This window comes from Vicugna pacos, chromosome 25 (genome assembly GCF_048564905.1).
Source record: "Vicugna pacos chromosome 25, VicPac4, whole genome shotgun sequence".
In the NCBI taxonomy this organism is placed as follows: Eukaryota; Metazoa; Chordata; class Mammalia; order Artiodactyla; family Camelidae; genus Vicugna; species Vicugna pacos.
Genome location: NC_133011.1, coordinates 25138772 through 25162270, shown reverse-complemented (window position 1 = coordinate 25162270; position 23499 = coordinate 25138772). Strand labels below are relative to the sequence as shown.

General features: G+C 40.6%; 1 long non-coding RNA gene across 1 annotated transcript; it reads right to left on the bottom strand.

Moving 5' to 3' along the window:
• Window positions 1-8785: 8785 nt before the first annotated feature.
• Window positions 8786-15377, bottom strand: LOC116285620 (uncharacterized). The gene is made up of 3 exons (XR_004195304.2): window positions 15076-15377; window positions 13077-13252; window positions 8786-8918 (listed from the first exon to the last, which is right to left on the bottom strand). It is a non-coding gene; the product is annotated as an uncharacterized lncRNA (long non-coding RNA).
• Between the last annotated feature and the right edge of the window lie 8122 nt (window positions 15378-23499).

The following is a 23499-nucleotide window of genomic DNA, read 5'->3' as shown; positions in this document are numbered from 1 at the left end:
GTATATTTATACAATGGAATACTACTCAGCCATAAAAACCGACAACATAATGCCATTTGCAGCAACATGGATGATCCTAGAGAATGTCATTCTAAGTGAAGTAAGCCAGAAAGAGAAAGAAAAATACCATATGAGATCGCTCATATGTGGAATCTAAAAAACAAAAACAAACAAACAAACAAAAACAAAGCATAAATACAGGACAGAAATAGACTCATGGACAGAGAATACAGACTTGTGGTTACTGGGGGGGGTAGAGGGTGGGAAGGGATAGACTGGGATTTCAAAATTGTAGAATAGATAAACAAGATTACACTGTATAGCACAGGGAAATATACACAAAATGTTATGATAAATCACAGAGAAAAAAATGTGACAATGAGTGTGTATATGTCCATGAATGACTGAAAAATTGTGCTGAACACTGGAATTTGACACAACACTGTAAAATGATTATGAATCAATAAAAAATGTAAAAAAAAAATAAAAAAATAATCTTGTTAAAAAAAAAATATTCACCCCCAGAACTGGAGACGAGTCCATTCCATCTCAACTCTGTGGGTACTGTGTAATAAAGATGGTGTGGAGCGGATCCTGGGGGGCAAAGTCCATGATGTGTATGATGTATGAATGGAGTTTTCCACTCTGAACAATCGCATATGCTCATTTTTAGTAGTATAATGACGCAACATTCTTCTGCTGTCATTTCAAAATTGTCTGTAAGACAAGCCACCTTCTGATACCAACGTCTGATTTCTTAGTATAACATTCTACTAGCTCTTCTGCATTCAGGAAACTACAGCAAGTCTCCATTGTCTCCACTTCACTGACAAGTAACCTCAAACCAGCAGTTTTAGCAACTGACCCAAGGATTCTTCCCCAAATCAGAAGAGATCCAAATTTCCCAGGGGGTGTCTGGGACAGAAAGGAAGTTGCTATTAACTGAATGACTCACATGCTGAATCACAAAACAAGAACCATTTGGGGAAAGGTCTGTAACTGCAGAGTGTGTTTCCAGTTAAATGTACACCCTCAGGCCCTTTTGGGAAGAAGCCAACACCAGCTGACACCACCATAGTAGCATCCTCAGTGGCAGGATGATAATGGCTCACAATCCTGGGACCCCTCCACCCTTCTTAGTTTTATGTTCTTGAAGCTCCCAGGGATATATCATCCTCTGGGAAAGCCCAGATGGAGATGGGAATTTCCCAAGTGCCAGAAACCGAGATTGTCAATGAAAGTTTCAAGGAAAGGCCAACAATTCTCTCCGGGAATGGCATTTGGAACACCCCTCCCAGAAACTGGATAGCCAATTATTTCATTTCCTTTCTCCTTCCTTATAATTATGCATGACTTTTTATCACCCTAAAAAATGGGTATTTATTTGTGCTATGATTCAAATATTCTGATGTTGAGAGTGATCAAAGAAATTTTAGCTCAGTGAAAGACAAAACTTGGGAGATTAAGCTAAAATTAAAGACTGAATGTTGAAAGTGTTTTTATTTTTTTATGCAGGTTTGGTATTCTGTGATACAGTGAGTAGTCAACATTTTTCCATTTTAAACACATCCATCAAAAATCCCCAAAGTGCTCCACCCATTTCATTATTCCATTCATTTATCTATCCATCCATGTACATTTTCATTTCATGAGCACAAATTCACTAAAGGTCTTTCATGTGCCACACACCAGCATATCCACAATGGGTCCTTCCGTGAACTAGCTGACTTGGCTCCTGACCTCAAGGAACCAAGTCTAAAGCCCTGTTTCTCCTCCTAGCCATTCTGTGAAGGGACTCCTTCTTCATTTAACATGAGAAGGGGGACTGGTGGGAAGAAGGGATCTAATTGTGAGTTAGGAGTCTGTGTTACTGCCATAGCAACCTTCATTTCCCCTTGGATCAGGTCCAGTTCTCAAGGGCAAAATTCCCTTGACTGTAAGCATCTCAAGTGCAAGTCATCTCTACTAATAGTTCTATCCAGAAGAGTGCCTGACCCCTAGTAGGAACATAGTAAATGATGAGCACAACTATGGAAATCAAGGCAGAGATAATAAGATAATTAGCTACTGGTAATACAGCCCCATTTTCTGCTTAATTTACATCTCTGGCTAGGGGTCTACCGAATGGCTTAGAGCTATTTCCTTCAAGTCTTGATACATGCCCAGCTTTGGCAAAGGTATTGATATTGTTAGCCTTAATTCTATCACAGGCTCCATTTAAAGGAATACCCTAATTTAGTAAGTCGATTTATTTTAAATATCATCCTGTCACCTCAGACATCTACCTTTGACGCCAAAGAATCAATCGAATGCCTTTTTCCCCCCAGTTCTTCTTTGCCACAAATTAAACTGGCTTTCTCAGTGCTTAATCACTGTGAGTGTCTGCTCGCCTGATACAGACAGACTCGGGAGTTATCTACATTTGAAGATTCAGCTGCACTTCTGGAAGGGGGAGCAAGCTAGGAAAAAGAGGGAGGGAAATAAGAGAGGTTTTTTCCCTCTCCGTGGAGCAGGGACCTTTACAATGCACCACAGTGTGTGAACAGAGCTACGTGCTGTGATACCATTTAGCAATAATGGATGGCTTGTGCTGCCCAGACTTAACAGGCCAGTGAGCAACATCAGGCTGCAGATGGAGTGCTCTAAGACTGCCATGCACTAAAAAAAGGATAAAAAATAAAATTGTCTATGGCTATTGTCGACATATTTACCCCTTGTTTAGGGATTCCCATGGCAACGGAAAGCTCCGATCCCCTAGAGGAGGTGGGAAATCTGCACTGTTAAAGGAAGAACTTCTTGCCCAGGGACTGAAGCCTATCTGTGTGCTACCACCCCCTCTAGTGACGACTTGGTGAATAGCGAGGTTTTTCACAGTTTCCTTTGGCATCAACTCAGCACCATATGTCATGGCTCTTAACACTAAAAGCATAATATTGTTATATTGAATTAGTATGACTTACTTTTGAGGAGGCTTCTAAAACTTCATTGTTTTGAGGCTTTTAATGCTTGCTTTCCAATGTTTTGTTTGGTTTCCATATTTTAAACTAAATCTAGGAAATATTCAAGTTGCTGGCTTTAGCCAAACTTTTCCCTGTGAACTTACTTCTATACCCCATGTTTGGGAAACCAGATAGAGAAGGAAAACAACTGCCATGGAAGGAGTGGCTAGGATCTCTGAGGCCAGTGTCTCTTCTTTTTTGGTAGAGGGGCTGGCGTATAGTTAGAATTTTAGGGATGCTCAGGCATAGGCATACTACTTTTTCTCTACCCTGTCCCCTACAACCTCCCTCTCTCCTGTCACCTATGACAATGGTCATACAAAGAACTCATATCCAGACCACCCAGAAGTTCACTATGCTGCAGGGGCAGAATCTTCACCCAAAACGTGCAAAGTGAAGGAGCACAGCAGAGATAAAACAAATCTCAATCCATCCACTCCAACTCCTCAGTACCCTTGCAGATTCCAGGGGTAGACCCTACCTTTACAAGAATTCAAACTCAAGTCCCACCCCCTCATTTTCTCTCTCTTCTGAAATTGTATAGCCCTTTCTTTTTATTTTTACTCCTTCTTTGGGTATCATGAGCTGTATTTTGCTATTAATATTCTTTACATGTGAATTTGTCAAGTATTATCAACTCCAATATGTGCTCCTTGGGAACAAAGACCTTGTTTTGTTCTTCATTTGGTTTCCACTGTCCAGTTGATTGGGTTTGTTTTCATACACAACTTGGTAAGGTAATACTTGCAAAGAGAGACATTAGCCAATGAGAAATCTATGTTTGAATCATGATCCAGATTCCTAGAGGATCAATCCAGCAAGACATAATACCTAGAGACACTCAGAGACTGAGCAAAAAATAGGCGAAGGGAACTTCATCTTTATTGTACTGGCTGTGTCTAGATATACTAAGAAAGAATTCCCTATATCATAGGTTCCTACTATACCTCAATGTCGTAGATGTAACTTTTTCTTTACAGTTGGGAAAATTGAGTCTCAGAAAGGTTAAGTAACAAGTTGGACGCCACAATGCTACCAACTGATGCTAACAGATTTCAAAATAAAAGTATTACTAGTGTATCTCCCTGACTTTAAAAGAGGAGTTCTCAAGCTTCCACTGAAGAGAAGCTACTTTTGATATATCTGGTATTTTGGATCCTCAGGGAAGAAGCAAAGGTTCTGAGAGAGAAGGTTGCTAATGTTTGAGAAGGAATAATGGTTCCTATACTTCTGACTCTAGTGAAAAATCAACCCTAAAATGAAGCATAGGAAAGAGGCAGAAGTAGATACCCAGGCAAGCTGAAGATCAACTGATATTTCTAGGTCTGTGTATTGTGGACTTGCAATCAACAACAGAATTTCCATGATATTTCCATAAAAACACTAATATCATGAGCTTTTAAGAAAGAAAGAAAGAAAGAAAGAAAGAAAGAAAGAAAGAAAGAAAGAAAGAAAGAAAGGGAGAGAAAGGAACCTAGATCAAAAATATTTAATTCCTACATATGAAAATTCAGAATAAGCTCTGAGAAGTTCTATAATTTAATAATCAAGGGGAACAAAACTGTTTAATTTTGCTAAATTTTGTATGTTCCAAGCACAAATAATCATAGCTCCTGTGTATCTGTTAATACTCTACCAAACTGTATCTATGAAACTAAATTTGGTATCACTGATCTTGAAGTAAGTACATGAAAATTCAAGGCAAGAAAGGAACATCTTAAGAAGCTGGACTTGGAAGCTGTGGACCAGGCAATAAGGAGATGCTGTGAAGGAAATTAGAGATAATGACCACCATAGAACTGCATATATTTAAATTATTCATATGAGGATCTTGTTTTGCTTTATAAAGTGTAATGAGGAAAAGGTACACATTAAAGAATCAGTTGCTTTTGTTGAGTACGTTTCATTATTTAATTTTAAGTGAGAGAAGGATTTTTGTTCTATTTGTTCTCAAAGTACTTTTAAAAAATTCAGCTTTGGTAATCCCCTCAGTACTCAGATTCAGAAAAGTTTCCATCCCGGGATCATTTTCGTTTCTCCATCTTTCTCCTTCCTCTTCCTCTTCTTCATGCCCTCCCTACCAACACCCTCAATTACACAATTATGGTCTGTTTTATGTCTAGAAGGGGCTTAATTTTTTTCAATACCCCCTCTTTTTTAAAATTTCACTACTCCTTTCCATTCTCTCTGTTTTTCACTGTCTGTTTCATTTACTGCAAGAAATCCCATTTTGACAGTGGTGGCAATTTTAACAAAAAATTTTGTGAGATTAAAAAAAGACTTGAATTCTCCTATCATTACTAGATAAAAGATCTTGAACAAGTGACTTAATACCTTTTAGTTTCAGTTCCTTTACCTGTTAAGTGGACTTTAAAAATGCCTGCTTTATCAGTGAAATTTTTGGAATATACTATATACATGTTAATATTCATCTTATATGTTATAAAATATAAAGTTCCAATCATGGCACCTGGTACATAGTAAGTGCTTAATATGCATTAATTCTCTCCTCAGAACATAAGGAAATTGTCTGGCATACTAAGGTCTTTTGTGGTTTGCTTATATCCACTCACTCAAGGAAGTTTAAGGAAATGGAAGCTCTATTTAATGAAGCAGGGGACTTCACGGAACCCAACAAGAAGTACGGCTAGACTAAATGTAAATAAAGGTTAGTCATCAGGCAGCTACTCTTTCTGTGTCTACAGCTCCCAGTTTCAGCTCAGATGACCAGCAGAAAGTACTCAGGCCTGTAGTTTAGTTCTCTTCTTTGAAATCTACTGAGATTCACCAAGACAGAAGCCTACGTTGTCATCTCTACAAAATGCCACCCACTTTCTCCCAGCCCACTAGATAAGCCAGTAAACTAGAGAAGTGATTTTGGTAGCTTTTAGGGGGAGATTTCAGTCTAAACATAGAGGGAAAATTCGTGGGCCATAGGTAAACATCTCTTTTTGGCAGAGGCAAACGGTTAATTCCAAAGAAGAATTGGATACTTCACGTTATCTTTGGTTCTTCAGGAAAATTTAAAGTTCTCTCCACTCTTTTCAAACACTCTAGGGGTTTTTCTTAGTTTATAATGGGGATTGCCAATATTTAGAGCTGAGTAGGTCATGTATGTAACTAAAATAAGCATCACAAAATCTGGGGCCAAGGGACTATTGTCTATCACTAATGAAGGCTATCGGGTTGAAGAATATAAGCAGGGCAATCAGAAGAAGAGAAGCAGAGTATACGCTGAGCTGGTACTATCAATCAATAAACCTTCTTTCCCCCTTAACCTCTTCAACCCATGACCCCCCATGGTGCTTTCTTGTCATGGTCCAGAAAGCACATTTAACAAGGACATGGGAGCAGCAATCCAGTTAACTTCACCAAAGTTCCCCTATTCTTGCATCTTAATCCTTGCTCAGCCATTCAATTTCCAGGTGACCTCTGGCATTTTTTGGAAAAGGGATTATAGTCCTGATGTATTAAAGAACTGCTAATGCCGCTTTTAAAAGAACTTTGAAACTATAGGGGAAGATAAGTACTTGGCTGTAACGGGCTTGATCCTGATTTTTCTTCCACAGATTGACATTTGTTAACAACTGGGATTAAGTCTATAATTAGAGAAGTGTAAAAATAATATGTCAGCTTTTGTTTTCATCTGTTCATCTACTAATTCAACATTTATTGAACATCTACTACATGTGAAGGCACTATTTTAAGGTTTGGTGATAAAAAAAAGAGATGAATTTATAGCCACCAAGCTGTGAAGTTACTGAGGATCTGTAACAAGCCTCAGGTGGTAAACAAATGTTTGCAATTCAATGTGATAGGAGAGACCATAGGTAAAACTATCAAGGTGCAGAACATGAAAAGGATCTCAGGCAAGGAAGGAAGGCAGAGACAATACCAGGAAGGAAGACCAAGATTTGGAGAACAAATAAGAATTTGCCAGAAAGTGGGGTTGGGATCAAAGCAGTGGGCGCAGAGTGGGATAACTGAGTCTTTCAGAGGAGAGGAGGATGCATGTGAGAAAACTGCCATGAAAGAAACATGGGGAAGAAATCCCAGATGTACTTGGGAGAATGGCAGATTGTGAATGGATAGAAAGACAGGGCAGGGGATAGATCGCAAAAAGCCTCACGAATTTTCTTTTGGAAGGTAAGCAAAGGATCAGACGCCAGTTGAAAGAAAGAAGGCAGTGTAGAAAGGATGTTTAATGGAAAAACCTGCCTTCCACCTTCTATATAGGGGAAAATCCATCTGTTCCCTGCTACGTCTTTTCGTTCCTGTGAGACTCCTTTATTCCTCACACAAAACACTTAACTCTGGTCACCAAACGTGTGGAGGTTTTTCCCTGCACCACCAAGCAATTCTCAGATACCAGCAGGGTGTCCAAGAATTCAACTCACTTCTGACACTATCCACCGGGAAATAGGCATCAGATGCCACAGGTTTAGGGTTCAGTCCCACAAGACTGCCCCACTCTCACTTCAGATGCTGGTCGCAAACCCAGGTTATCAGCTCTACTTCTGACCAACTGGCTCTAGACGGGGAGTCCCAACAACCCTTCCTTGGGTTCAGTTAATTTGCTAGAGCAGCTCACAGAACTCAGAAATATTTTACTTCCTAGATCACTGGTTTGTTATAAACGGATATAACTCAAGAACAGCCAGATGGAAGAGATGCACAGGGCAAAGCATGGGGAAGCAGTGTAAAGCATCCATGCTCTCCCCAGCCACACCTCCCTCCCAGGACCTCCATGTGTTCACCAATCCAGAAGCTCTTTGAACTCTGTCCTCTTGGGCTTTTGTGGAGATGTCATTACATAGTTATGATTATTTAAATAACTGGCCGTTGATGATTGACTCAAACTTCAGGCCCTCCCTTCTCCCTGAAGATGGGGGAAAGGGGACAGAAAGTTCCAACCCTCTAATCGCGTGGTTGGCTCTCCTGGCAACCAGCCTCCTTCCTTGGGTGGGGTCCAAAGTCACCTCATTAGCACATTAACATAACAAGAGACACCTTTGTCGCTCTCAACACCTCAGAAATGCCAAGGGTTTTAGGAGTTGTGACTGAGGAACCTTGGACAAAGACCAAATATATGTGAGAAATGTATTTTGATCATCTGAATGGCCAAACATATATTTTTCTCATAAATCACGACATCTCAGGATGTTTCCCAAAGCAATATGAGAAGAGGAGAGAGAAGCACAAGACAAAAAGAGAGCATGGATTTTTAAGACTGGGAGATACTTTGGGAGTGAGCAGGAGATGAAGAATTTCTTGCTTTCAAACATCTAGTATATTTGTGAAAACTCCTCTGGTGGGAATGATTGAAAGTATCCCTATATTTTTATTTTTTATTTTTTATTTTTATTTTTCAGATGACATTTTTAAAAAATTACACTCTGTTTCATTCAATAATAATTTATGAGCCAACTGTCTCGAGGGAGTCTGTTCCTTCAATAGAAACAATTATGTATTTATTGTTGGTTCTTCTGCCCTGCAATAGTGAAGCTGATAACTATTTGACTAAATAAGATTGATAGTTCAAAAGGTTTGGCAATAAATCAGAGATGCTTTCCTCTGCCTCCATCGTTTTCCTACTTTAAAAAAGGTGAAGTTCAAATCTAACAGTAAAGGATTTTAAATTACTGTGCCCATTGGCCTCCTGTTGCTAAAGTTAGATGTCACAGGAAGAAAAGCTTATGCTAGTGTTCAGAGTTAGTCAGATCTTTCTTTGGCGGTTGAGGGAATAAAAGAGATTCCTTAGGACTTACCATTTTACCAACAGAGCTTTCTGTCTGATCCTCAGATGCACTCATGATGAGGGATGCTGTTTTAGGTTGGCAGAGTAGGTGCATCCATTACTGGTCAAGTTCTTCTGCTATAGAAACACCTCAAACATATCAGATTCCTCATCCCCATTTCCTGTTAAAAAAGAGGAAGGTCTGTATCTCCAGGATCATTTCAACTGATTCTGTTTTTCATCGCAACTATAAATTGATCAATTATCCCCCTTTCTCAAAAAAGTGGAATTTGTTATTCTGACATTGGTCCAATATTCCATACGTAGAAAAACAGATAATTAGGGAGAGTGGTTAGCGTGAGAGAGAACACTTATATAAAGATAGGATACTCATAAATAAAGCAGTACATGCAAACACTCAAGTTAAATACCACAATTTAGATCAAGTCCTCTGTAGGGTTTCTATGACTGGCAGAAAAAATCACCACATGCTTGTTGGCAGAACAACACAAGCATGTTATCTTAGAGTTCTATAGACAGAAGTCAGACACAGGTCTCACTAGGCTAAAATCAAGGTGTTACCAGGGATGCATATTTTTCTGGAATAGGTAAATCCATTTTCTTGCCTTTTCCAGCTTCTAGGGGCCACCCGCATTCTTTCAGTCAGAGCCTCTTCCTTCATCTTCAAAACCAAGAACACTGCTCTCTCTGACCATCCTTCTGTATTCACATCTTCTGCCTTTCTTCTGTCTTCCTCTGCCTTATAGGACCTTTCTGGTTGCACTGGACCCACTGCATTATCAGGGTGATCTCCCTATCTGCTAGTTAGTTGCTTTACTTCAATAAGCAACCTTATTTCCCCTCTGCTATGCATCCACAGGTTCCAGGGATTAAGATACAGACATCTTTGGGAGGTCATTATTCTATCTACCACATCCTCATTCCTCCCAGAGTTCATAAAACCACACACACGATTATACAATTACCTGAAAAGTATGGGTTTTTAACTTCCTGAGGGAGTATGTAATTTTTTTTAATATGAAGGATACTTTATATATGTTTATTCCAGTGTTCAGGCTCTATACAATACTGGTGGATTTATCAGGCAGCCCATACGTTTTAAGATTTTTTAAAAAACCAACAAAATAATGTGCTCTCTTAAGGCCATCCCTCTCATCAGAAGAAAACTTTCTCCCAATCAATCTGTTCAGACTGTGTTTGCAGTTCAATCATCTCTATGCCAATACTGATTTCCTGAGTCTTTGTTCCTCACCTTCTATTTTTTTTTTAAGACACGAGACTATGACAGGAACAATACAGGAAAACAAAAGTAGTCATTTTGACTCATCTATCTTCCAAAGAATCATTCACTTGCTTTGCTCAAGGCATTGAGATGCTGACCATGGTCGGTGGTGGAGAAATGTACTTGACCAAGGGATACTAAATTGATTCACATCGTGTAAAAACCACGGAGCTTCTAGAGAAGAAAAAAATCAGTGAGAGAGAAGAAGGAGAGGGGATTGGAATGAGGGAAGCTAGAGTTTGGAGAAAAGAGAGGGAAGGAAAGAAGCAGCGGTCATACAGCAAAGACTTCTGGGGAGATTAATAAGATAAAGATGTTTGGAGGGAGTCTCTCTGTATGTCCCTCATTGTTATTGTTGTTTTTTAATCTGCCTTGTCCTTCAAGGCTTTTGCAATTAAATCTGTTTCTATTGAGTATGAAAGGTTGAGACTGTCCCCCAAGGCAATCCAGATTTATCTGCCTTAAATAAATATGATCCAAAAATATTGGAATATTTACCGAGGATTACAAAGTCTCTTAGGCTTTAGGAAAACACGAAGGGGAAAAAGGGAAATATCTGGAAGGGTGACATTTTGATCAAAAATAATGCAGTGGGAAGAGATGGAAATGTTCAATCAGTGAAATACGTGGTTAGAGCAGAGAAATGGTGGGCAAATACTGACAGGTGAGTTTGGAGAGAACTTGGATTGTGAGTTTTGTTCATTATGTTACCCCCCAGGATTTAGTGATATGCCGGACACTTAGCAAGTGCATATTCAGTGCAGTTTTTCTTGAATTTGCTTGCCCACTGCAGGGAGATGCAGCTTCCACAAACGCTAGGATAACAGTGTAGCACTAGGAACATAAAGGGAGGCAGGACAAAACACGCCCTCGTCTTCCGAGCCTCTGGTCTAACCAAGGATGAGCAGAAAATAATCAGACAACAATATCAACAAATTCGTAATTGCAAACTCTGAGCACCGCTACGATGTTAACGGAGAAGGGAGTGTGAGGAGTGCCACAGAACAGGAAAGCCTTCCTTAGAGAGGAGACTTTGAGCTGAAATGTAAAAAAGTGAATGGCAGCCAGGGAGGTGCAGGGTAAGAAAGGCATGACCAGAGTCCAAAAGAGCCGTCTAGCATTTCCCACAGCTTGTGGAATCACTGTCTGTTGATTTTTTTAAGTTTATTGATTTATGTGTTTATTTTCCGCTTTTCCTAACTAGAAGGTAAATACCATGATGATGTATAGTACATAATTTAAAACGGTCGTTTTATTGCATTCATGAAAGGTTCTGAGGACACTGCCAATTATCTCACACAGTGTCTTCTTTATGCATACCCCTGGGAGAAATTTCTCTGAGTTTTCAGTTCTCACTGTCAAAGTCAGATGTGTTTCTCTTTAGCAACTTCGTTTTGTTTTACTTGTAACTTAGAGACCCTATACATGGGCTTGACTTCAGGTGACTGGTTCAGCTCCATAGGGTCCTTTCCTCAAAAAAGTCCCTTGCTTGGGTTTAATGCTCTTCGTTTGTTGTTTTGAAATTCTTAATAATTTTATTTTAAAATTTGTATCTTGTACATGAAATACGTTGGGACAACGGAGGATGCACCAGGCTTAGCGCTTCAGCTCATGTGCATCCCCACGTCCTGTCATCTTCCCACCTCACTGGGATGGGTTCTTGGCTTCCCATTGCCTTGCCTTTGCTGGCCCCAGCCCACCTGACCTACCCCTCCCCAGCCCCTCCTAGACACTCCTAATGCTCCCGGCCCCTCTGCACACCAGGCACTGCCTGGCTTCTCTCTCTCTGGGCCTGGTGACCGCTCTGCACCAGGGGGGAGTTCGTGCAGGGGTCTGTGCCATGGGGAGGGTCGGAGTCCGTGGGTGCAGACCCTGCAGCATCCCAGCATGGGGCACAGCAGCGGTGGCCTCTGCCCTGGGCTGCAGCACCATGTGCACGGCAGGGCAAGCTTCCTGCCCACCCCAGTCCAGGCACTGACTGCATCCACGCAAAGGATTTTGAATTCCTGAGGGTAGCCTATTCTTAACGGGTTGGGGCAGCCAGGCAGCAGGAAGGGCAGACTGGCTTCCTGCCCGGAGAAAGGGCACCGTGTGTAGGGCTGGGGACCGCAGGAAGGAGAGGCCAGCAGCAGGTGGGCCATGTGAGCCAAGGCGGGGGGGGGGGGCTCCCTGCGCCTGTTGAGGGTCTGCTTTACCAGCCGTACCCCCCTGCCCCAGGGAGCAAGCATTAAACAACAAGTAAAAACCACCACGACAGGTCCAGAGTGAGAGCGTGGAGCAAAGGAAAAAGCTTCATGTTTTATTACATTTAACGGCATTTTTCCTGCTTTTGGAATAGGGGGCCCCACATTTTCATTCTGCACTGGGGCCAGCAAATTATGTAGCTGGCCCTGCCTATAAATCACATACTAAATCATATTTTACTCATTACACTGGCTGCTAGGAAAATCAGAACAAAACTTATAGCCAACTTTAGCAAAATATCAGAGGATTTATGGCATATGTTTTGAGTAGTGAAATACCCTTCCACCCATCTTGTTTTCTTAGTTTTCTTGATTTTGTTCTCCTTTATCTCTTTATATAACCAAAGGGGAACACCTTATTTTTCACTTATCTTTGAAATTTTTAATCCTTCTTATGTACTCATCAAGTAGTCACTAATCAAATAACATGCTAATTATGTACTTAATACACAATTGTAGAGCTCAGTAAAAGCTTGGTTGACATGACTTGTGATCACTTACTTCACACAGGAATTTACCATCAGTGCAGTTGGTGCTGTTTTAACACTTCCTGTCTCGTCACAATCATTAGGCTTGTGAGCTAACTTATTCGCTGGCTAGAATGATGACACCATAAATGGTACCTGTCATGTCCCAGGCTTTATCTCAGCATCTCACAGTGTGTAAGGCTAGAGAGTGGTCCCCTTCTAAACATCGCCTTCTTAGAGCTGGATGGCTACTCATTTAATATGAGTAAAAACAATTGCTAAAGTACTCCGTCTTTAAAAAATGTGTGAGGATAATTCATTACTCACTGTGGTGATTGGTTTCTGCTCCATAGTCCTCCAAAGGGTTACTACCCTCACCTTTTGGACTGGTCACTGGAATACTCCATCAGTGATTTTTTATTGATTAGCTTCTATACACCAGGCATTGGGGAAACAGTGATGCGCATGTCAGAAGCCACCCTTAGCCACAAGAGGCTTCAGTCCTAGCAGGAGAGAAAGACAGTAAACAAATAAATAAACAGTATCACTGCAGTGTGATCTACTATAAATGAAATAACAGGATTATATATATTATAGGGGGCATATGGAGCCTTCATCTCATTGAGAGATCTAGAAAGACCTCTGAAAGTATGACATTTAAGCCATAATTTTAAGAATTCTAGGACGGACCAGTCATCCAATGTGCTGGGAACAGCAAATCCAGGTAGAAGAGAAAAAGAGGCAGGAAAAGAAAGGAGTGAGTGATGGCTGGTGCGTAGCAATGAAAGCTGAGTGGGGCCCATGACACGCTCGGAGAGTTAGCCCATAGGCACCCACACTGTCTTCCTGCTGCCCTTGGTCATCAAACCACTCCCTCTGGCGGTTGCCACATGCAAACATTCTCATCAGACCAGTGGGAGAAATCTTTATGAAGACGCTAAGAAAACAATATTAGGCTGGTGGATAGAGAGAAAGCAACTGAGCCAGGAAGAAGGAGTGCGTCCCTAAATAGGTTGTGGTCTCCAACTGGCCAAAGAAGAACAAAAGGACAGGGCAGAACTAATTAATGCTGATGAAGGACCAGAAGCAGGGATGCTTTATCCAGCTCCTTTCTGGCTACATGAATAATTACTGCAGTCAGGATTAGCCTCTGACAAACAGCAGCCTGGTCTTTGTCTGTGATGAGACGCTAAGATGAAAAGTTGAATTCTCCCTTCTCTTCCTTATCAGAAATTCCCAAGAAAGAACGGAACCAGGATAGCAGAGTCTAAAGCACCCTTAGTCAAACTGATGACTGAAAGCTTCGGAAGTCTTCTATTTACTGTCCAGGCCCCTGCTCCTCTACTAAGGGATCTCTTTCCCTGGCAGTCCTTTAAACGGTTCCATCTTTGACACTACATGCAAGGGTCAGTTATGGCTATTAAATGTGATAATTATTTTAAAAGGTGTTCTGAAACTCCTAAAACACTCAACAAATGTTAGGTGTATGATGATAATGATGGTGATGACGATGGCTGTACAATTCTACTTCTTTGCCTAATTAGTGGTTTCCTAGATAAAGCGAGCCTGATTTTTACTGCAGAAATGATTTGCAGGGCCACGTCCTATGAATAAAAACGCTCATTGCAGGAAGCAAAGGTTTCCATGGATTGCACTAGGTGGTTAGTTTTGTGATTGAACTAACATCATCACATCTTTGCCTTAATTTAACCCCATTAAATAGAAGAAAACCATGTGAGATCCTTTAGCTGGGGGCAGGGAGTGGAATATGGCTCCCTAAATGCCCTTTTTCACTCAGTAGAGCATTCCAGGAACTCAAACCACTCCAGGTTTCAAGGGTCTCAAGAACCCAGCCATGGTTTGACATTAACCAAAGTTTTGAATGATTTTGAGGGGAGGAGATGAGAGGGGAGGGCTGTATTTTGGGGTCAGATAAATCAAAGCACATTTGGCCAGACACTGCCCCCTCTTCATTTCCAAGCACATGTGAATTTCCAGGGAAATTGAATCCATGTGTTCCTGATTCATTTACATTTAACTCTTCAGAACGCTTTGTAAGTCCTCCAAGAAGCCTTCAGTGTATTGAACCAGGAGGTCGGGCTTTGTCAGCCATGCAGGGACCTAACGTGCTGAATGAATGGGACCCGGTTTTAAAGACAGGACTAAGGAAGGTCAGGTGGTTTGAAAACTCGACCCCACAAATCCCCCTTAATTTCTGGGTCTCCACCACCCAACTTCTGCCAAGCAGACACAGAAATACACACTTCTTCCCGTGGCACCCATCGAGCTGAGAGCTGCTGGCCTCAACACCCACTCCCACACAAACCTTAGCCTCTTGGATGGTCAGAGACAGAACAACTGACATTTGATAGGAGCCCTTGCTTTCCAGTGTTAGGTTTCTTTCCCCCGTGCTTCACTGGCTTCCTTTTCTGAAGTGGAAAGGCTGCCGCCGCCGCCCCTGCATCCTTGATAAGAACTGACGAGGCCCAGGGGGAGTGTGGGAAGAGTCTGTGACTCCAGCAGCTTGGCAGAAGTTCCGTGGAGACTTTCTGATCTTCCTCCACATGCTGGAAATCCCTAGAAGTCCTTTGACAGAGAGGAGGTTCAGAAGGGCAGCCTTCCTGTCCTCATTTCTGCTGGGGGAAAAAAAAAACATAAAAATGAAAGCAAAAAACCGAACCCAGCTACCACATTACATCCCCAGAAAGCGCAGACACAAGAAAACGGCTCTTTTCTTTGAATGGGCTAGGAAACAGTCAGAGCTCACTCACGTCCCCCTTCCCACACGTCTGAAATGCAGTCATAAGGATTCACACCCCATCTCTCAGTTGCGCAAAGGTTTTGGCAAAAATCTATGATTTTTTTCATTATGTGATAATAGCTCGATGCCTAACTCACAGGCAAGGCAAGTTTGTACAAAAGAAATTGCCAGAGCTCATGTTGCATTCAAGGGAACTCCTTCTGCCGTTTACCTGGGTTGCTTCTCCGTCTGCAGTATATTCTGCAGTGCATCCAGTATCCGAGATGGTTTAGTTTATTTAGCCTAGTTCTAACAAGTCTTGGTTAACAGGTCAAATCCTGTAAGGAGCCCTCAGAACAATTTTATACTCACTTGTGTGACTATGTCAAAATTGCTGAAGGTTTCTGTGAGTATTTTGTCTCATTGTTATAGTGCTGGGATCTGCCACAGTGTAGGTGCTCAAAAAATACTTCATGAATTTAATGAGGCTTTACTATATACCAGCCAGGGTGTGTTAAATAGCGTTTAATGCTCACAGTAAACTAGGAGATATGTGCTCTTAGGATTCCTGCTGAAATAGAAGCTTGGAAATGGTAAGCAGCCTACCTAAAGCCATGAAGTTTGTAAGAGGGGGAATTAAAGTTTAAGGTTAAGTTTGTCTCATTCTCTTAACCTCTGGCCTTGTAAGGCTCACTCAGGACAGGCTTGGTGAGTATGGATTTCACTTCCAACAAGAAGCATTTTGAGTTACATCATGTTAAGAAGTACACTGAATATTTTCTATAGGAAGTTGCCTCATTAATTGGCAAAAAAAAAAAAATCCTCTTGGCCCTCTTTGTCTAGTACATATTCCCCAATTCCCCTCTGGAGACAGATAAAACATTTACTTATTTCGAGTGTACCAATATTTACATGTTATTTAATGCATATAACTCAGTGTGTGCCCTATATATAGTTTGTCTAAATTTTGATCTAAGATTTCTAAATTGTGAAAGGTGGAAATACACAACAGCTATAAAATCTGGGATTCCTACCTGATTGATACAAATTTCTTTTCTTCGATTTGAGCCTGCTCTCTTTTGCCTTCGGAAATAGTTCCTCGAAGTCCGCAGCCACGTAAACTCCCTTCCACAGCTAGTCAGTCACCAGCTCGTCTATGTAAGGGCAGTGAAGTGATTCACAAACAAATGTGGGACTTTGCAGACACCTAAGAGGCTTTGTAATCCTCGGGAAATGTTCCAGTTTGAAGCATTTCAACCTCACGTTAATCAAATGCGCATTTTTCTCTGTATATTTAAAACTATTACTGTAAACTGTAAATCACTGTGCAAAGAGTTGTTATATAATTGTTTCAGGAGGAAAGAATCAAAGAGCTAGTGAAGTTTGCCACATGAGTTCTGATTTTGTTGCTTTGGGTCTGTTCATTCTTTGAGACTCTGAGCTTTACAGAGTCTATCTGGATCGCTCTTTTCCTGAAACCCTTTTAGGGATAGAGACAGGACCACCTTCAGCAACACTTTAGAAACTGAGAGAAGAATTACAATTCCTAAAGGGACTTGAGCACATCTTGGCATGGTCCACCTGACAAGATAAGCTCAGAAACAGAGAATTAAACTTGGAAAGGCCTTTAGAGTTTTCCCAACAAAGATACGTTACCGCTCAGGAGAGACATTTCACAACCAAATACAAAAGTATTAGGGCTCTGAGCTGCGCTAGAGTAGTGCTCCTCAAATGTGACCCTGAGATCTTGTTAAAATGCAGATTCTAGTACATTGGGTCCCAGCGGGGGCCTGAGGCTCTGCATTTTATTATGCTCTCAGTTGATGGTGATAGTATCGTCAACACACTGATCACACTCTGAATAGCAAGAGTCTAGAGAATGATGTAATAACAACTTTCAGGCGTAAGAATTAGAGACCAGACTCTGAATTTGACTCAATATCTTATTACCCTAGAGGAAAGAGGTGTAGACCCTTAAGGTCAAGTTAACTCAGTCAGCAAGAGGCAGAACTTGAAACGGAGCGCCAGTCTGCCTGAGCCCCACGCAAGTACCCTGGGGCAGCGAGTCTCAAGTCAGCCTCTACAACAAAATCACTCTGGAAGCTACAAAAAAAAAAAAAAATACTGAGGCTTAGGGCTCTCCCCCAGAGTCCTGTTAATTTCTGGGGTGCAGCCTGAGCATCAGGACTTGCAAAATCTTCCTAGATGTTTCTAATGTTCAGCCAAAGTTTAGAAACACTGTTTTAAAGGTTCACATGGAGGTTACAAATCGCAACACCTGAAATAAAAACAAAACTATGTCTTTCATGGAGGTACTTGGGAGTAGGAGGAACATATGTGGGAAGAAGTTATTTGACATTTAATGAAACTGAGGTGCCAGGCAGATCAATACCTGGCACTGAAGTACTCGGCTCACTAGGACCTAATGCTGCAGTACTAGACAGGGCAGTGCTTGATGCTGAGGTGCTAGGTGGATCCATATTTAACACCGAGGTACTCTGAACATCTGCCTTAGGTTGGCATCAGAACAGACATTGGCCTAGTCCTTGGCACTCACACTTTTTAAGTACACGCTATGTCCCATGGGCTGCTCTATTCATTCTACATATATTCATTCATTAACCCATTTATCCTTACAATCCCTTGAGGGATTACCACTTTTACTCCCATTTTATAAAGAGGGACTTGAGCGTCCAGGATTAAGTAATCTGCCCAAAGCTTGACAGCCTGAACAAAGAGAGCTACGACAGAGAAACGAGATTCAATCCAGGCCGTCTGGATCCGAGAGCCTCGTGCTTGCTCACTACCAGGTCAGCTTCCTTCACCCCCCACATCCTGCGCCGAGCCTAGGATGAGGTGAGTGAGGCACTTTCGGCCTCAGCAAAATTTGAAAGGGCACCAAAACTTGTGTATTTTTAACTGAAACTATCTGGTGAGACCTTTTGAGGTGAGTAACTTTTTCTTCGTTTTACACATGAGGACACTGACGCAGACGTAAAGTAATTTACCCACTGCAACAAGACAGCTTCTTGAGGAGGAGGAGTTGAGAGACCCTCTGAAGGAGAAAATCAGCTCTGATAGGAACCTGAACTTTAAATTGGAAGAATATTTATGTGAAATGAAAGTGTTTCAAAGTATGAGAGGTTGTTACCTTGAATTGTATGTTAAAGACGTCTCTTCTGAATCAGATTTTAAAGGGAGATTGAGGAAGTTTATTTTGAATATAGAGAAGTGTTAGGTTTCTTCTCCTCCTCCCCCTCTTCTTCCTTCTTTTTCTTCATCTTCTCTTCTTCATTTTGCAAATCTGTGTTGTACTCATTTAAGTGTGTACATTTCAAACTTCTACTCCACATCTGCATCTCTTGCTCATCATAGACAGGTGGCCAATGGTTCCTGGGTTCACTTAACAATTATGTGTGTTTTCTAAAAAGCTATTCGCTTGCAACCTGGATTTTTCTTCGTCAGACTCTTTGTTAGAGGAAGGGCAGAGAAAGTAGGTAACAACAAAAAAAAGTGAAGCACAGCAGAGACGTGGATAATTCACCACGGATACCGCTAGTCCCTGTCTAATCAGGAGCTGGCACTGCTGCTCCCTCCTTTGGAGAGAGTGAAGGCTTTTTTTAACACACGTTGGAATCAGCTCTAATCAGTGTCATCCTCCTGTCTGCAGCTCGCTCCATGTGTGTGTCTCCCCTGAAACTCCGAACTCTCCCACGCATGCACATCCTCGCTCACAGTTCCTTGGCGTCTTTTCTATTGTTTAACTTCGTGTTTTTGGTAAATGCTCTCTCCTGTTATTGATAAGATGTGGCCAGTATCTTGATGTTGCTAAATCCTCGTTCCTCTATTAAATCATTCTTCTTAATCCCACGTTGTCTTTGTTCTTATAATTGTACTTCATATTTGTTGGAGAAACATTTCACCTCAAATTGGATCCCATTTTGAAGAAAAATTAAAAGATTGCTGCTGCAGGGTTCTGTCCTCTCGCACGCTCTCAGCTTCCTAGCTTTCATATTTTTTCTTTTTCCTTTTGAATTCAGTGTCAGAGTCATAAAGCCATTTAGCATTTGAATCCCAGCAACATCATCTTTGTGACTGTGATCAATGTACTGAGTCTTAATTTAGCTACTAACAAAGTGGGAATATATATAATGATGAGTATGCCTTCCTTCCAGAAACACTGTGGGGGTCAAATGCATTTAAGTTGTGTGGCCCCGTACCTGGCGTATACTAAATGCACAATAAATATTGTTGCTCTCATTACCTTCATTCTAGGTTCATGAAGAGGTCACTGTAGTTAATAGTTCACAAGCTTTTATCGGGACCCAGAAATCCTGTCTATGCAGCATCTGTTTTCCGTATGTGTCTGCTTTACCTTCAAAATTTCCCTCTACCCACATCTATAAGATGATTCATAACAAATGAAGCTTGTAATTATTGACATATTCATATATATATGTCCACAACTCAAATATAGGACTTTCTTGAGGTTTCATCCGTGCATCATAATTTCAATTTTTCTTTCAAGCATTTGCATCCTAAGAGAAAGATGTGACTCCCAAGAGGTAAGGAAGATGTAAGATCTGGGATGTGAAAGAATGTGTGTGGCAGGCCAAGTGCAATTACTTAGTTTGTCCCAAATGGTGATCCCTAAAAAGTATCCAGGCTGGCTCTTTATGGAAGACCAGACTCACAGATGAGGAGGGATTTAATAACAGCTGGCAACAAAAGCATCAGTGCTATAGATGATGGGCTAATTAAGGGCTGGTTCTCTGTATCACACTCTTTGTATAGCTTTTTGTATGAGATCAGGGTAGAAGGGAGGGGTGGAAGGAAAGTATCAACGTACACACGGCCATGAGTAGAGCTTGGCTGAAAACAACAAAGCAATTGTACAGTCCTTATCTGGTCATATTTCAGACATGACTCAATGACCTGTTTTGCACAAGAGATGGCTAAGAGCAACTCTGACCAACTCAGGGACATTTCCTCCATCCTTCTCATAATTGCTGTTAGTTTAATCTGTCGAATACAAGCAAGGCTAACATTCCTGAGTTACTTAAGTGAAAACTGAGGTTTCATGAGGATGAACAAATGGCCAGTGATCATCCAATGAGTGTCAGAAGCAGGATTAAGTCCAGACATGTCTGAGACCAGAATCCCAGACTTTGCAGTTACAACACAAAGGAAAATGACAGAGAGCAAGTTTTTTGGTGTGAGAACAGGAAGAACTGTTAGAAAGAAAAGGCCTGTAAAGAGATATATTTGTCTGATCAACTGAGCCCCTTGGTATTTCACAAAGACACATCTGATTATTGGGCTGAGAATTAATACATTTCTAGCAAACAGGATCGCATCATAAGATATGTTTTGAATAGATTCATTCTACCCTATGGTGCAAGGCAAAGGTGGGGCATTTTATTTTCTGAGATCCTTTTTGAAAGTTGAAATATTGGAGGAGGGCATTTGATTCAGGATAAATATATTTGGCTTTTGTCAAATATATTGGCTTTATTTTACTTTTTAATATGTGGTGCTTACTACATTTATGCTGTAGACACTGCAGCTTTGCAGATATTTCCAAGGTATAAGCTGACAAAGTGATTCAGCATACAAAACAACAGATCATTATACAATAGGCCATTAAAGCTCAGGATGGTTTGGCTAATGCCAAAACGGAAGAAAAGAGTAGGGCTGCATATGCTTCTCCAGCTGATTCTTACCAGCAAGAAAATGTCATTGGTAGCAACAGTAAAGATACGCCAGTAATAAAGACAGAAATAGGGAGGAGGGGAGGGAGGCAAGAAAGGAGAAAGAAAAGAGTGAGAAAGAAGGAAGGAATGAGCAAAATAGAAAGGAGTTGTGGGGAATTACAGCTCAACAGGAGCTAGATATAAGCACTACAAATCTGCAATGAAAGTCTCAGAAATGTGAATGCACAAATGAAGATACACACACTCCCAACATCAAATGCCTGTCTGACCTCAGTACTTCATTCTACTGGAAGACAGAACCTATTCATCACTTGAAGGATAAGCCCAAATTTAAACTAGTCTGGAACCACTGAACAAAGAGGATGGGCTATGGTGTCATTCAAATGTGGATTTAGCTCTCAACTGTGCCACTTCACCAGCTGTGAGGTACTATATTCTCCCAGGCAGCATCCTCATTTTTAAAAGCCTTGTAGGTAAGTACATAAAAAACTGCATGTATATGTACATATATTGCATATATATGTATATATATATTTATTCAATTAAGTAAGATTTTATACACAGACATATACATACAGATGTATGAAGTATCTGACACATCATGTTATCAGCGGTTTGATTAAATAGTCCGTACATATCATATCTTGGGATAACCAAGTTTACCCTCTGCTTTTTGTCCAGCTATCTCTCCCAGCATGTGACCACCCTAGTAATCAAGTTATATTTTTTTCTGACTGTTCCAGTAAGAAGAAGGGAAAATTTACCTAAACTAGCAAGGCATGAACAATCCAAAAAGCACTTAAATGTTTAATAAATATTGCCTTCTTGCACTTCTGAACACCTAAACAGTTTTTCCATGATTATCGTTGCACAAATTCTCAGTGACATAGAATGTTCATTGAAGTATTTTGTTAATCATTTGAAAAACTGAAAGCAATCTAAATGATCAGCAGCAGGAAAGCTGTTTAGTAAAGTTATGTTATATCCATATTACAGAGTAATGTCCAATTCTTAAGGGGAATGAGATAACTCAGTATGTTACTGAAATACAAAAAAAATGTTCACAGTAGACTGCAAAGTTAAAAAAAGAATTATGAAGCACTATGAATGATTTGATATCATTTGTGTAAAAGAATATATATGAACTTTATAACATGTGTATGTGAATGTATTACATTTTTTGCATTAGTTATGCTCTCTGAGGAGTGGTAATAATGGGCCACAATGAGAAAACAATTTTTTTGTCACAAAACAGAAACCTAAACTTAAACATTGCATGTTACATTAGTTTCCCATTGCTCCTGTACCACAAACTTAGTGACCTAGGACAACACATACACATTTTCTTACAGCTCTAGAGAACAGAAGTCTGAAATGGGTCATTAGGCTAGAATCAAGATGTCAGTTGAGCTGCCTTCCTTCTCTAGAGAAGACTCCATTTCTTGCTTTGTCCAGTTTCCAGAAGCTGCCTGCTTTCCTTGGCTCATGGCCCCACATCACTTCAGTCTCTGCTTCTGTCATCACATGTCCTTTTCTCACTCAGACTCTTCTACCTCCCTCTTATTAAAAAAAGTCCATGTGATTATATTCTGCTCACACAGATAAACCAGGAAAAGTTCTCCATGTCAAGATCCTTAATTTAATCATACAAAGTCTCTTTTGCCACGTAAGACAGCATATTCATAGGTTAGGACGTCTTTGAGGGACCATTATTCTGCTTACCACTCACATCTTTCTATTTTGGTAAAGTCTGACGTCTTAATATTATTAAGTTAGCCACTCATTTGGTACTGCTTCTCTTCCCAAGCTGTGTATGGAAAGAAACACATTAGCAAAACAGTCTTCAAGGAATTGCTCACATCACACACACACAAAAGAAGATAAAATACAATTTCTATGCCATTTAAGAATGTATCATTTATTTGGGGGAGACAATATCAAGCACATCAAAAGATTTAACAATAGAACATAACATCCCCATCAATGAATCAAGATGGTTTAATTGAATATTTGGAAATGGTGACAAGAGCTTGGTAATAGAGACATAGTCAGAGGACTTAATCCAGTGATAGTTTCATGAATGGAAGACTGAATCAGGTTACATCAGCCACACAGTCATAAAATGGTAAGTTATACAGGTCATCTAAAACAGGAGAAATTAGAATAAAAGCACATAATCAAGGAAGAATTGATGGAAAACATAGGTAAACATTGCAACTTGGTTGGGAAAAAGCAAGAGACAAGCTCAGAGTGATATAGAACTTGTATCCTGTTGTGGGGTTGCTGAGTTAAATAC